Source organism: Carassius auratus, chromosome 1, assembly GCF_003368295.1.
Source record: "Carassius auratus strain Wakin chromosome 1, ASM336829v1, whole genome shotgun sequence".
Taxonomy (NCBI): domain Eukaryota; kingdom Metazoa; phylum Chordata; class Actinopteri; order Cypriniformes; family Cyprinidae; genus Carassius; species Carassius auratus.
The window spans coordinates 26,424,695-26,437,356 of record NC_039243.1 but is presented as its reverse complement, the minus strand read 5'-3'; the positions used below and the strand labels follow the sequence as shown (position 1 = coordinate 26,437,356).

The 12,662-nt window shown below is 36.5% G+C and overlaps 1 pseudogene; it reads right to left on the bottom strand.

Annotated features, from left to right (window-relative positions):
- Window positions 1-425: 425 nt before the first annotated feature.
- LOC113105808 (nocturnin-like) lies at window positions 426-2,795 on the bottom strand (annotated as a pseudogene).
- Window positions 2,796-12,662: the final 9,867 nt, after the last annotated feature.

The window sequence follows — 12,662 nt, the reverse complement described above, 5'->3', positions numbered from 1 at the left end:
TAAGAACCCTTTGGGAAGGGACTGAGTTGCATTCTCTTTAGTAACCTTTAAAGCTAAAGAAAAAAGAAAAAAACAACCATTTGTAATTAGCTCATACAGTTGTTTCACCCTACGAGAATTAATAATGCATGAATATAAAATGAGGAACTCCGGTGAAAGGTACCTGCCTGCAACTGATTATGTAGAGTCTGGTGAAACTAGCTGTGAAATGGTCATTTTGAGGATGTTGCACAAATGAAATGGTTCATTCATAAATAAGTGAAGTGAAAAAAAGACTCACAATTATTGTTTTTACTAATGCAAGTAAATGCAGAAATTATAAAATGTCTTTATATTCAATAATAATGAAACCCTCCACAATGCAAGTTTTATTTGTGCATGCTTTCATGATATTACAAACAAGACCAAAACTATTTTCAGCATGTTTATTTTTTATTTTATGCATTTATTTATTTTTCAGAATCACGTATTAAGAAAAAAAAGTAACAATTTTATTCAAAATCTACATCCTCAATTTCAGAAAGATACAAGAGCTTAAAGGAATATGTCTTTCCAAACCTGTGTCTTTTCTCCTTCTGTGTAACACAAAATAAGATATTTTACTTAATGTGCAAGCTGCTCTTTTCCATAAAATAAAATGGAAGTCAATTTAAATAGTTGAGCTCCGAAAGGCACCATAAAAACAGCCCATGTGACTACAGTACGATTATATTTCAAGACTTCGAAAGTCATACTTTAGCTTTCTGTGAGGAAGCGACAGAAAGCTATTTCTTGAAAATCATCCTCCCATTGTACCTGATAAGACACGTCTTGACATGCCACTTTCGATTGCATTTTGATTTTAAAGAGCCACAACGAAATGTGTCTGTTTAAAATAACATTTTAAAATAAATCTCTGTTTATGTTCCGCAGTACAAAGAAAATTAAACAGGTGAGTAAACCAATTTAAATTATTGTGTCCCTTTAGTGATATCCTTCAGTGATATTTTTTGGTCATGGACAATACAATATATGTAGAAATGCTGTGCCAATGCAAGTCTCGACTTGGTGAATGTCTTTTGAAATAACTAATTATTTGGAAGCGAGCATTGGATCCTTGAAGCTGAAGTCACAAACGAGGGAGAGGTGATCTGAAGGGTAGTTATAGGAAGGAAGCCTATTGGGTCCGATTTGGTCGTAATCCGGCGTGTGGCAGCTCTCGCCACTGGGCCGGATCTTCCAGGTTGTGTAAGGTGGCTCGGTTTTCCCATCTGTGCTCAAACACTTATACGCACTGTCCAATTCCAGACTCGATGTTGCAAAATTCCTGTAGATGTCTTCTGATGGCTCGGCATTAAAATCTCCACATACTATCAAAGGAATGTCGGTATCTGCTTTTTCTTCAGTCTTGATTCTATGTGCAATGTTTCGTAGGTTCTGTAGCAGATCCGAGCCCTGCACGCTGCGTAGGACCTCCAAGCTACTCCGCGCTTTCAGAAGCTCTACCGTGACGGAAAACGCCTGTCCTGTTGCTTGGCAGCATAGAGCAGCAATGACTGCCACCTGATTGGTCAGCATCATGGCTGACAGACATGGGTGTGTTGCGTTTAGTGACTGGAAGTGTTTGTGATTGAAGAATAGCACCATTCTTGTTTTCCACCTCCAGACATGGAGACCACGGTTTGGGGCAGAAACTGCTCTGGTAGCCCAAACTTGCCATAATGGGCTGAAACATGTCAAAAGTATTGATCAACTTCCTGTAGGCAAATGATGTCAGGTCTGTAGGTAAGGTTCTCCTGCAGGATCAAATACTTGCTTTCAGCCCAGTTCAGAACATCCATGGGGCACTGCACAATACTGTCCATGCCTTAACCTAATGCTGCAACAGGACAGAGGGAAGTTGGAAATTAAAATATAATAAAAAAATACTGTAAATCCCAAATAAAGAAATCCCCCCCCCCAAAAAAAAACAACTTGCTAAACTACTAGCTTAGAAGAAAAAAATATTGTGTCATTTTAATATCACTGAGATGTTCTTACAGTTTTTATTAATATTCTTGAATTAGTCTGTTGAATTGAATTAATAATCTTTAATGTTTTATATCAGTTAACATTTATTGTGTACCTAAAACATTTTTTATGGTTTTAGTTAACTATGCCTTAAACCCCTGCTTTAAGCAAGAATGCAATAAACTGATCAAAAGTGACAGTAGAGACTTTTACGTTGTTACCAAAATAAAACTAAAATAAAAATAAATTCTGCTCTTTTGAACTTTCTATTCATCAAAAAACCTGAAAGTATCACAGTTTCACAAAAATATTAAGCAGCACAACTTTTTTTTTTTTTAAATACATGATTTCTGAAGGATGTGGCACTGATGATTGGAGTAATGATGCTGAAAATTCAGCTTTGCCATCTCAGCAATATATTCAAATGTACTATTTTTACTGTATTTTTGATAAAATAAATGCAGTCTTGTTTAGCGCATGAGACTTCTCAAAAAGTCTTACAGAGCCCAAACTTTTGAATAGTAGTGTATATCATTTAAAACATTAGTTGTATGTCATTCATTGTAATTTCTTAATGAACAAGAAAAAGTTTTCTACCTTGTGCCAGTACATTCCACTGCATAACTCTGATCGTATGCCTGGCGTATCCATGGCCAGTCTGAAGGAAAGCTCTCTGAATTACTGCAACAGCTCCACAGGGTCCGCCAGGTTTTGATCCAAATCCAGTCACACGTGTGAGGGAGAGGAGGTCTGCTGATGGTCTTAGCAAGGGCACTGAAGACACTGCTAGTGCTGATGCCCATAAAACATACTGAGAGAGACAAAAGAGTTGTCACACAACAAGCATCTTTCCTCATTTTCTAATAATAATAATAAAAAAGAACAACTTCTGGTCGTGTTGATGTAAATAGCTGTCATTGTGAACACACTTTACATTCTATCCTGTATCTTCTTCAAATACTAACACATGCCATCACATCACAATTTGCCATCAGAATTGTTGCCTGAGTTTTAAATATAACAATAATCACTTTTGGTAGGGCTGCACGATTAATCGCATGCGATAATATACAGAGCCGTAGATCGTTGACAAGCTACGCAATATCGCGTTCATAACCGCATGCGATTAATCTGCGATTATGAAGGTGATATTGCACAGCTTGTCAGTGAATTACGGCTTCCCATCACACTAGATGTGGACTGACATTGCTCAGAAGTCAGATGTTGGTTGAAAGTGAAAACCCAACCTCTGTTTGGTGTCAAACTCTAGCGTAAATACTCCAAAAACATGACAATCTTCACTTATTATAAACAAGATTTATTTCTGTCATAAATGTAAAAAAGTTCTTATTGAGATTAACAGAGATGTTGATGGTTTATTGAAAATTATAGTTTAGTTTGATGTCACCATTATGCTGATCAGTACTTAGGAAGTATGAGTCTTTTCAGTGTTAGCGTTCATTTAGCTGCTGTAATTATACCTGTTACAGCAAAAACATTGAGAAAAAGATGTCATTCGATAATGTTGGTTACTGGCTGACATTAAAGATGTCTTAATGTAACAATCTGATCAACTGATTTTACCAGGAGTCTGTTCTACGCTATTAATTTAATATTAGTGACTATAGCAGATGTGTTGCAATACACAGGGTCCTGACAGTTTATGTTATTTTATTTTTATCTGATCTTTTTAAACTACATTGTTTTAGAATCACTTCAAACCATAGGATGCTTAGACATACAGAGACCTTAAGAATTAGTGTAAGAATCTCAACAATGGTGACATGCTTCATGCCGCAATGCATTCTGGGTGCTATGGATGAGTTTTGCATGATGTACCCAGAATACATTGCAGCATAAAGCATGTCACCATTGCTGAGATTCATACACTGAATCTTGATGTTTGTGTGACAATTTTTTTTTTAAATTTTTGAAATTATCTGCTTTAAATTCAACTGGGTGTCAGGTTGTTGACCATTGAGTCACTTTAATAAATAATACTTAACTAACACCACACAGTAGCTTGGGTGAAAACAAGTAATCAGACATATCAATCATCAGCAAGCAAACAGCACCATTGAACCACATATTCGTTTGCCGTTTTAGCCACAATAAAGATGACAGCAGCTAAAAAACAACACCGTCAAGTCAAGTGTCAAATTGCACAACTAAAGCCAACACTTACCAGCATTATGGTGACATCAAACCAAGCTATTACTTTTAAACAGACATCAACATCCACATCTAAACATCCACTTAAATCTTAATTAGAATGTTATGGAATAATGTTCTAATAATGTTATTGATAAACATTTGTAGAATGTTTTTAGAGAACGTTCTGGGAACAAAAATAAAACTACCCGCTAAAAACATTGTTAGAACAATCCATGGGAATGTTCTTAGAACATTTTAGAACAAAGAAAATTCTAGCTGGGAAGTGCCGCTCCATTTGAAACCAGGTGGTGGACATTTACTGCTAATTACAGAACCGGCTTTACTGACAAAGACACACATGACAATCGCATGCGATTAATCGTGCAGCCCTAACTTTTGGTCTAAAATATTTCACTTATATATTACATCAATTTCACCTCAAGTCCTCAAAACAGTTTGAGTTAAAAACCAATTGGCATAAATGAAAAAAAAAAAAAAAAAAAAAAAAAAATTAACATTCTTAACCAATCAATAAAAACTACATTTATCATTAGATAAATGTAAAGGTTACAACAAAATGGTTTATGAATTCACAATAATCTGTAGCAAATTATGGTTGCAAAATTATTCCTTTCGTTGTGGGATTTTTTTTTTAATCCCACAATGGTGGCGAAGATTTTATTATAAGCGAGTCATTGAATCATTGATACAATTGATTCATTAAACGAATTCTACGGAAGAGGGAACCTAAACTGCATTACTGTGTTTTGCTCAGAGACGCTAACCGTTTATCATGCGTTGGTTTTGTTTAGAACTGGCAATATTGTGTATAAAATTTAAGTTACTTAGTATTAACTTCATTGAACTGTTTTGGCAAATTAAAATCACTCAGTCCAAATGCTCTGATTACCTGCGGCCTCGTTTACTAGAAGATCATATCCATGCTGATTTGGAACTCTCTTGATATTGTATAACGTTAATTGACCATAACAAAATAATCGTAGGCATAGAACAAAATGTTCATATTGAAGCATCACTAATTATATAATTTAACTAGTCTTAATTAATTGTAGTAGGCTCGAATCTAAATTGATGTGTTGTTTCTTGAACGGTTATGTTTTTGTGAATGGTTTATCATCAAGTGGAATGAGCTGAAGGCATTCGCGTATCTTTCTTAAACAGAGACCATCAAAAGAGCTACACGCAGCACTTTTTGTGATTCAATAACTTCTCATAGGTAACGATTCATGGAGGTATCTTCAAGAAGTTGTCTGAATCTATAATCTGCGCTGCACCGGACCGATGAAACAGAAACACTAATTCAGAGAAGATATAAAGGACCACAGAACGTATATATTAAAGGTAAGGGTGGCCATTCGTAGCTGATCTTATCACTCACCGGACAGGATTCTAATATGAAATATATTCCTCTTGTAGTCCGGTTATTGCGTTATATCGATACGATCTGCCTCGTTAATAAATGTGACCTCCTCGAGCAAACGGTACAAACACAGCTGTCAACCAAAAGCAAGGTCCTGGGACCGGTGGTTCTTGATCAGCAGTGTTACACTGCGACCTGCTGGGATGAAGTGGTATTGCAAGTAGACACACATGATTTGTCCTCAAGGGGGCGCCTGCATTCAAATCTTTTTTAGGGTTTTGTGTGTTAGGAGACATATCCCTAGAATCTATAACATATTTTAAATGTTAATTTCAAGCATTAGTAACAGAGATACAAAGTGAAATATATATATAAGCAAATTACAACATAAACATAATAAGGGTTGTTCAATATATATATATATATATATATATATATATATATATATATATATATATATATATTGCAAGATTTTTACAGAGTTATTAGGGATTATTTTTTTGCCCAGATGTATTAAAGATTTAAATACAATTTTAGTTAAAATAACATTTTAAGAAATATACATTTGTGTAAAAGATTGTAGATTGATAGATTGTAATAATACAAAACTCAACCTAACAAACACAATACTTAACCATGTGACAATCAACAGTTAATACAGTTGTAAAAAAAGGAGAAAAGTCTATCCAAAATTTGATTATTTCACGTGAATGAGTACTTTTAAACAGTTATAGATTAAAAAATGAATCCAGTAATTATTTTATGCCATTATATAATTATATTAACGCTGAAATGCTCCAATCAAGTTGATATATTTGCATAACACTATACATATAGAAAATTAAAACTTTTTTTTGTTATTAATAAGAATGTTTACTGGTGTCCCAGTTTAGTTGGCAGCCCATAAAAATGATTTGCATAAAAAATACACAAATCATTAATTACAATTAATTAATTAATTAAATTGCCACGTCTAGTAAATGTTTCTCATTTTATCTACAGTAACTGCCAAAAGCTCCATCATGCCACTATTCTTTTTAAAATACCTATTTTACCTATCAAATTACGCAGAGAAAAATCAGACTTCATATAGGACCCTCTGCATTTTGTCCACTATTACAAGGTATTTATGGCTTAATGTGCAACTATAGGATTATTTTTCTTATAAAAGTGCAGGAGGCCATTAAAGAAGAAGCCTTGTTGTAGTAGCAGCAGTTCTGTAATCTATATGACCATAATTGTATGGGATGTGAAATATGATCGATATTATAATATCAAATGCCCCTGTTGCTCTGGTTTTCGGTGATGATGAAACAAAATATTGACACAACAGGCATGGGAGCAGGTGGTGCTAAATGCTGATAAAACCCAGTTTTAGGTTGATCTGATCTTCCTTCAGCTCCCTTGGGCATACACATGGGGCCTTACTCATGAAACACGAGCAGAGCGAATTTCTGCGTAAATCGCTCATAAATCCATTTGCTGCAAATTGTTGTGTTCAGTTCAATATGACAGAGGACGTACGGACACATTTTTCACAGATATCCATTCTGCTTGCTGCTTGAATGAGGCCCATGGTTATTACATATTGCAAATCAGCAGCGATCTATACATTTCTCAGTTTCATTAGCAATAGAGAAGACCTGGAAACCATCTGACATGCTTGCACCGGTGGGTCTAACTTCTCTTTGGATTCAATGCACCTGTGGCACCTGTATGAGGTTTAATAACTCATAGATGCAGGATGGAGATAGATCTATAAGAAGAGTGAGGGTCATGATAAATTATGATTAAACACAGTAAGCTTCCTTACTGTTTAACATGATCCAATTAGTCCCTGTTGGTAGATACTGGAATTACACACTTCAAAAGCATTTTTCTTTTCTGATGGCCGGTATGTTTTCATCCAAGAAGCGTATAAATCACAGTAGTTTGCATATATGAATGTTTCAGCAATGCCCATTTGTTTTTGGAGGGGTTTTGAAAGCGTGAAATAGACTTTTCCCTTGCATTTCATGTCATAGCACAGGATAGTTGCTAGTGAAGGGCTTGGGTCTGTGAGACGAATGGGAATGTTTTTTTTTGTTTTTTTTTTGAGAATCTTCTCTGCACACATAACACTTCAACACATTTGTCAGTGTATGGAGCCCATTGAGAGCAGCACATGTTCATTCTGTTCTAAAAGGCACAAAGGCAGATTGAAATGAAAAGGAATTTAATTGGTGCCAAAAAGGGGTTATTATACAGCTTAATTCAGTAAACTTGTGATTTCTTGATTAGTTGAGATTGACTTTTTGACCTTTAAAGAGCTACCTCTCCTGGGGTGTGTTTTTTTTTTTTTTTTAAGTTCACCTGTGGTATGCAATTTATATTGCGTTCGGAGGTTGGTAATTTTGTCTTGTTTCTGAAAGGTTTCCACTTCAGTGATCTGGATCTTGCTGACTGATTTCAAACTCCGGACAGCTCAAGGTTGTTATAATTCATTGCTAACTTGAGACTCTCGGCTAGAAGATCATTGTAAAATTTCAGAAATGTGGTGAATCTGCTCTTTGATTCGTTCCCCCTCAGGTCATTGTCATTGGAGTTAGCTTGGTGCTAGGCTAATGAGTAATGCCCGAGGCTGGTTGGTTGCTGGGACATGTTCAAGTTCAAGTTAAGCTTTATTGTCATTCCGCTACATGTGTGGACATACAGTGGAACGAAATGGACCACAGTGCTACATAAATACTTTCATGCTCCTGCCATCACTGTTCTATTTCATCCATAATCCTTTTCTACGGACACAGATGACAAGGAAACTGTCAAATGTTGCTGAGGATCGGTTGTGTCTTAACTATGGATGACAGAGAGATGCATGCTGAATACTCAAAAACATCTACTCTCTCAATACTACAAAAATATATTATCCTTAACCTTTTTTTGTGGGAAATTCTTAAGTACTGTACTATATTTTTTGGATACGGTACAACGGTAACTCCATGTTTGGACACTCCATGATGAGAAATACGATTTTGTTGGTGTACTATGTAATTGTAATGGTAAATAAATATAGTAATCATAAAGTATCATGCTAAATGCCACAGTATGGTATTGAAAAACATTTGGGTCCAAACAGCGTTAGGCCGCATTTACTTTCATATTATCAAAAAACACGGGCACTTAAAAGAAAAAAAAGAAGATAAATAAAAACTTTTTTTTTTTTTTTTTTACTTTTTTTATTTGTAACACATTTTTTATGTCACATTTGTTTGTTGTCTATGTATTTTTTTCAAGTATTTCAGAATAATTTTGCAGCTTAAGGCTAGAATACACTACTTGACTTTTAAAATTGAAATAGATTTTTAAACACTGGCCATCATACACTTGCCAGCTTTGAAAGAGGTTACAGAGAAAAACATGTGCCTCATTTATGGGAGATGCATGAAAATTTCTAAATATGAAACTTTTTATTTTATTTTATCCTCCGACTGGATGAAATCATAGTCTCTGCCCATCATTCACACATTTTTCTGTGAAATCTGTCAATTTCGATTGCCCAAAATCTGCAGACTGGCTCTGACTTAAACTATCATCATCTCCTCCAGACAGTAAACTGAGGGCAAAGGCTGTAAAAAATCTGCATAGTGTATTCCAGCCTTTAGTTTCAGTAGTGTTTTTGGACTGGAGAGGAAAAAGTTACAGGTAAAGTATGTTTTTACAGTACATTGAAATCTTTTATCTCCGAAGATCAAGGGAATTCTGATTCTTTATGATTTGAACACTTTTATCTAAATATTCAGTTGAAGAAATCAGTAAAGAGAGGAAAGAAGAGATTAAAAAACTAAAAAAAATATTTGTTCAAGACCACAACTGATCACCGGCAAATGTTATGTTTTGGATCCCAGTGCTAATATTCTCTTGATCAACCTGCAGAATTGGTTCTGCTAGGTCCACCAGCTAGACCAGCACCAAACCAGTTTGAACCAGCAGGGTTTAGAAGCATGTGATCCACAGCCACACTAGACGCTTCTACATTCTTCTCCATAAGAGGTACAAAATCTGCAGTGGAGTCTACACAGCAGGCTGTGCAGAGAGAGAGAGAGAGAGAGAGAGAGAGAGAGAGAGAGAAAGAGAGAGTTCACCCTCAGTTCGATGTCTTTTTCTACCAAAAAGTATATTTGCTCACTTTGCAGTTTCTCTTTCTGTCCTTAAGTAAAAAAAGCCGTCTTTCATCGTTGTCCCCCTCCTTTCCAGTCTCAGCATCGCTCTTTCTCCTTGTCGCTCACACACTTGGATGAAAGAGAGCGTGGGGGCCATCTGGTCATCCGGATTTAGCAACAGTAGATCAGGGAGGGAGGAAACGAAAGATCACAGATTACCTCCACCTCAGAAGCACACCCACAGAGAGCACTCGCAGCTCTCCATCTCTTTCTTTTTTTCTACTCTGTCCATGCTGGTTAAGTCAAGTTCCTCTTGTCTACTGGCACTGCATTATAAGTAGTTCACTTTATCCATTGCATGCCAATCAAAAGACTCTCTCTCTCTCGCACATTTCTTTTCCTCGCATTTCCGGTGGAAATCAATATATGATGCTGTTGCCGCGGGCAATAACAGCTGAGCTTTTAAATAAGACTGTGAATGTGTGTGTGTGTGTGTGTACACAACTCTGATTTGACATCCTCATGTCACTAGTTAAACCCTTGTCCTTCTCTCAAGGATGCAGTAATTGACTGGAATACAAGCACGCGTGCACACACACACATACTTAATTTCTCATTCACACTCCTGAATCACAAGTCTTTTATTTTCAAATTCAACCGCTCATGGTTTGGCATTTTCTGAGGCTGTGCACATATGAGTGCTGACAGGTCCTCAGACCCGTTTAGAGGTTTTGATAAACTGGATGTTTAATTTGTTAGACATTTAAAAGACAAACGGAAAGGAATGATCTAGATCTTAACTAAGCTGTATACTGGCTGAGACCCCCCCCCCATTTTCTTCATCTGCTAAACGAGCTGATATAAGCTGCAGGAAAATAAATGCTTCAAATAAATGCTCTTTTCGGTTATTGCACGTCGTGTGGTTCTGCATTGTCTTGATTCCAAAAGCCTTTTGTTTTGGAGCCCCAAAGCTTTTATTTCAGAATCAGTCACTGCTCACGTTGCTTCGGAATCAGTGTGAAATGAAACTGCAGGGTGGTGAAATCTGTCGGGATTGTTTTCTTTTTAACTTTTCATTAAAAACAGCTATCCTGTAAAGAAAAAAAGGCTTAGATCTTTTCGCTCTTTGTCAGTGTAATAGTTCTTTATTTATTTCTTTATTTGACAGATGCACCCAACTGGTTTTCGTAATGCATTTTTATTTCCACCGATAGAGGGCAGTGCAGGCTTAGAAAGAGTCTCAACCTCATCATGTCCTACCTGTGCAATCACCCCTTTTTTTTTTCTCCTCCTCTTCCTTCCTCATTAAGTACTCTTTCTCTGTAATTCATTCAGTTCAGAAAGCCTCATTGCAGTGTCTCAGTGACCCTTATATCTTTCATCTCTCTCTTTCTGTTATACCTGGCCTCTCGTTCCCTTCGACTCTTTTCTCTGTCATTAAAACTTTACACTGTCTCTTCTGCCTCGTGTCATCTCGACTTCCACCTTCAAAAGCAGTCGGCTGTGTCATTCTCTCTTTTTCTGTCTCATTTTCCCTTGTTTTTCCTCCGTGTCCCCTATCTAACCCCCATGACCTCTCTCAAGTCAGCTTTTTGATGTAATCCTCTATCAGTTTGTTTTCTCTCACATGTTTGTCAGGTTTCAGTATGGCCTTTCTCTCATACTGGGTCTGTCTGGTTTTGACCTTTTGGAGAGGTAACACAAATAAATTTAAGCAAAATTTTTTAAATGCTATATTTAATGTTTTCTGAAAAATAAAACAAAGGGTTGGTAAGCAAACAGTTTCTAGTCTGGTATTAGCATTCAGCAAGGAAGGATACATTAAATTGACCAAAGTGACAGTAAAGAAAGTATTTTGAGAGCGAGAAGACGAGCTGGATTCTGATTGGTCATTTCTTGTCTGCCAGCATGAGTATTGCCGAGGACAGACTCTGACAGCTGGCATGTACACATACAAGCGCTCGCACACGTTCTCCTCCTCCTCACTCTCTTTCTCTCTGTTCAGAACTGGTCATTTCTGAGGTTGGCAGCGTTTCACTCTGCGACAGCACTGAAATTTTATTGCTTAGAGGTTGCTTTTTCATAACTGTCAAAGTTGGTTTCAGACATGACTCCTAAAATTTCTGAAGATAAATAAAAATGGAAACAAATAAGACAATTTGTGATACTGTAATTTTGAGCTGTAACATGAATGAGAATAGCACATCAACTCGTAAGAAAACATATACATATTTTAGTTTTTCCTCAAATGCTTTTAAATGCATTTTTTTAAATATGAAAATATGGACTGTATTTTTCGGACTATAAGTCTATAAGAGTATAAGTCGCATCAGTCCAAAAATACGTCATGATGAGGAAAAAAAAACATATATAAGTCGCACTGGACTATAAGTCACATTTATTTAGAACCAAGATCCAAGAGAAAACATTACCGTCTACAGCCGCGAGAGGGCGCTCTATGTTTTCAGTGTAGACTACAGGAGCACTGAGCAGCATAGAGCGCCCTCTAGTGGCTGTAGACGGTAATGTTTTCTCTTAGATAATTTCTCTTGGTTCATGTCAAATTAATTTTGATAAATGAGTCGCACCTGACTATAAGTCGCAGGACCAGCCAAACTATGAAAAAAAGTGCGACTTATAGTCCGGAAAATATGGTAGCTGTCTTGATGTTCAACAAAAACAAGATCAGTCATTATAAGATAGTCAAGATAATGCCCCTGCTGTTAAAAAGTTTGAAAAGCCTTCTTTTAAAATATCACTGATAACGCAGCTTCGACACAATCTTTTATGATTAAAGAGTTTCAATGCTCCAGCATCACAGGTGCGGAATTAAACATGAGTGATCTGCAGCCAGCTACAGGTTTGCAATACGACACGCAGCCAACCAATCAAGGACCAGTCGGCTTTGTAAATAAAAAACACGTTTGAGGCACTAAAAACGTGTTTCGTACCAGCAGGCCAGAGTCATATCTGTCAACGCTTTGTTGCTGTGCTGTTAG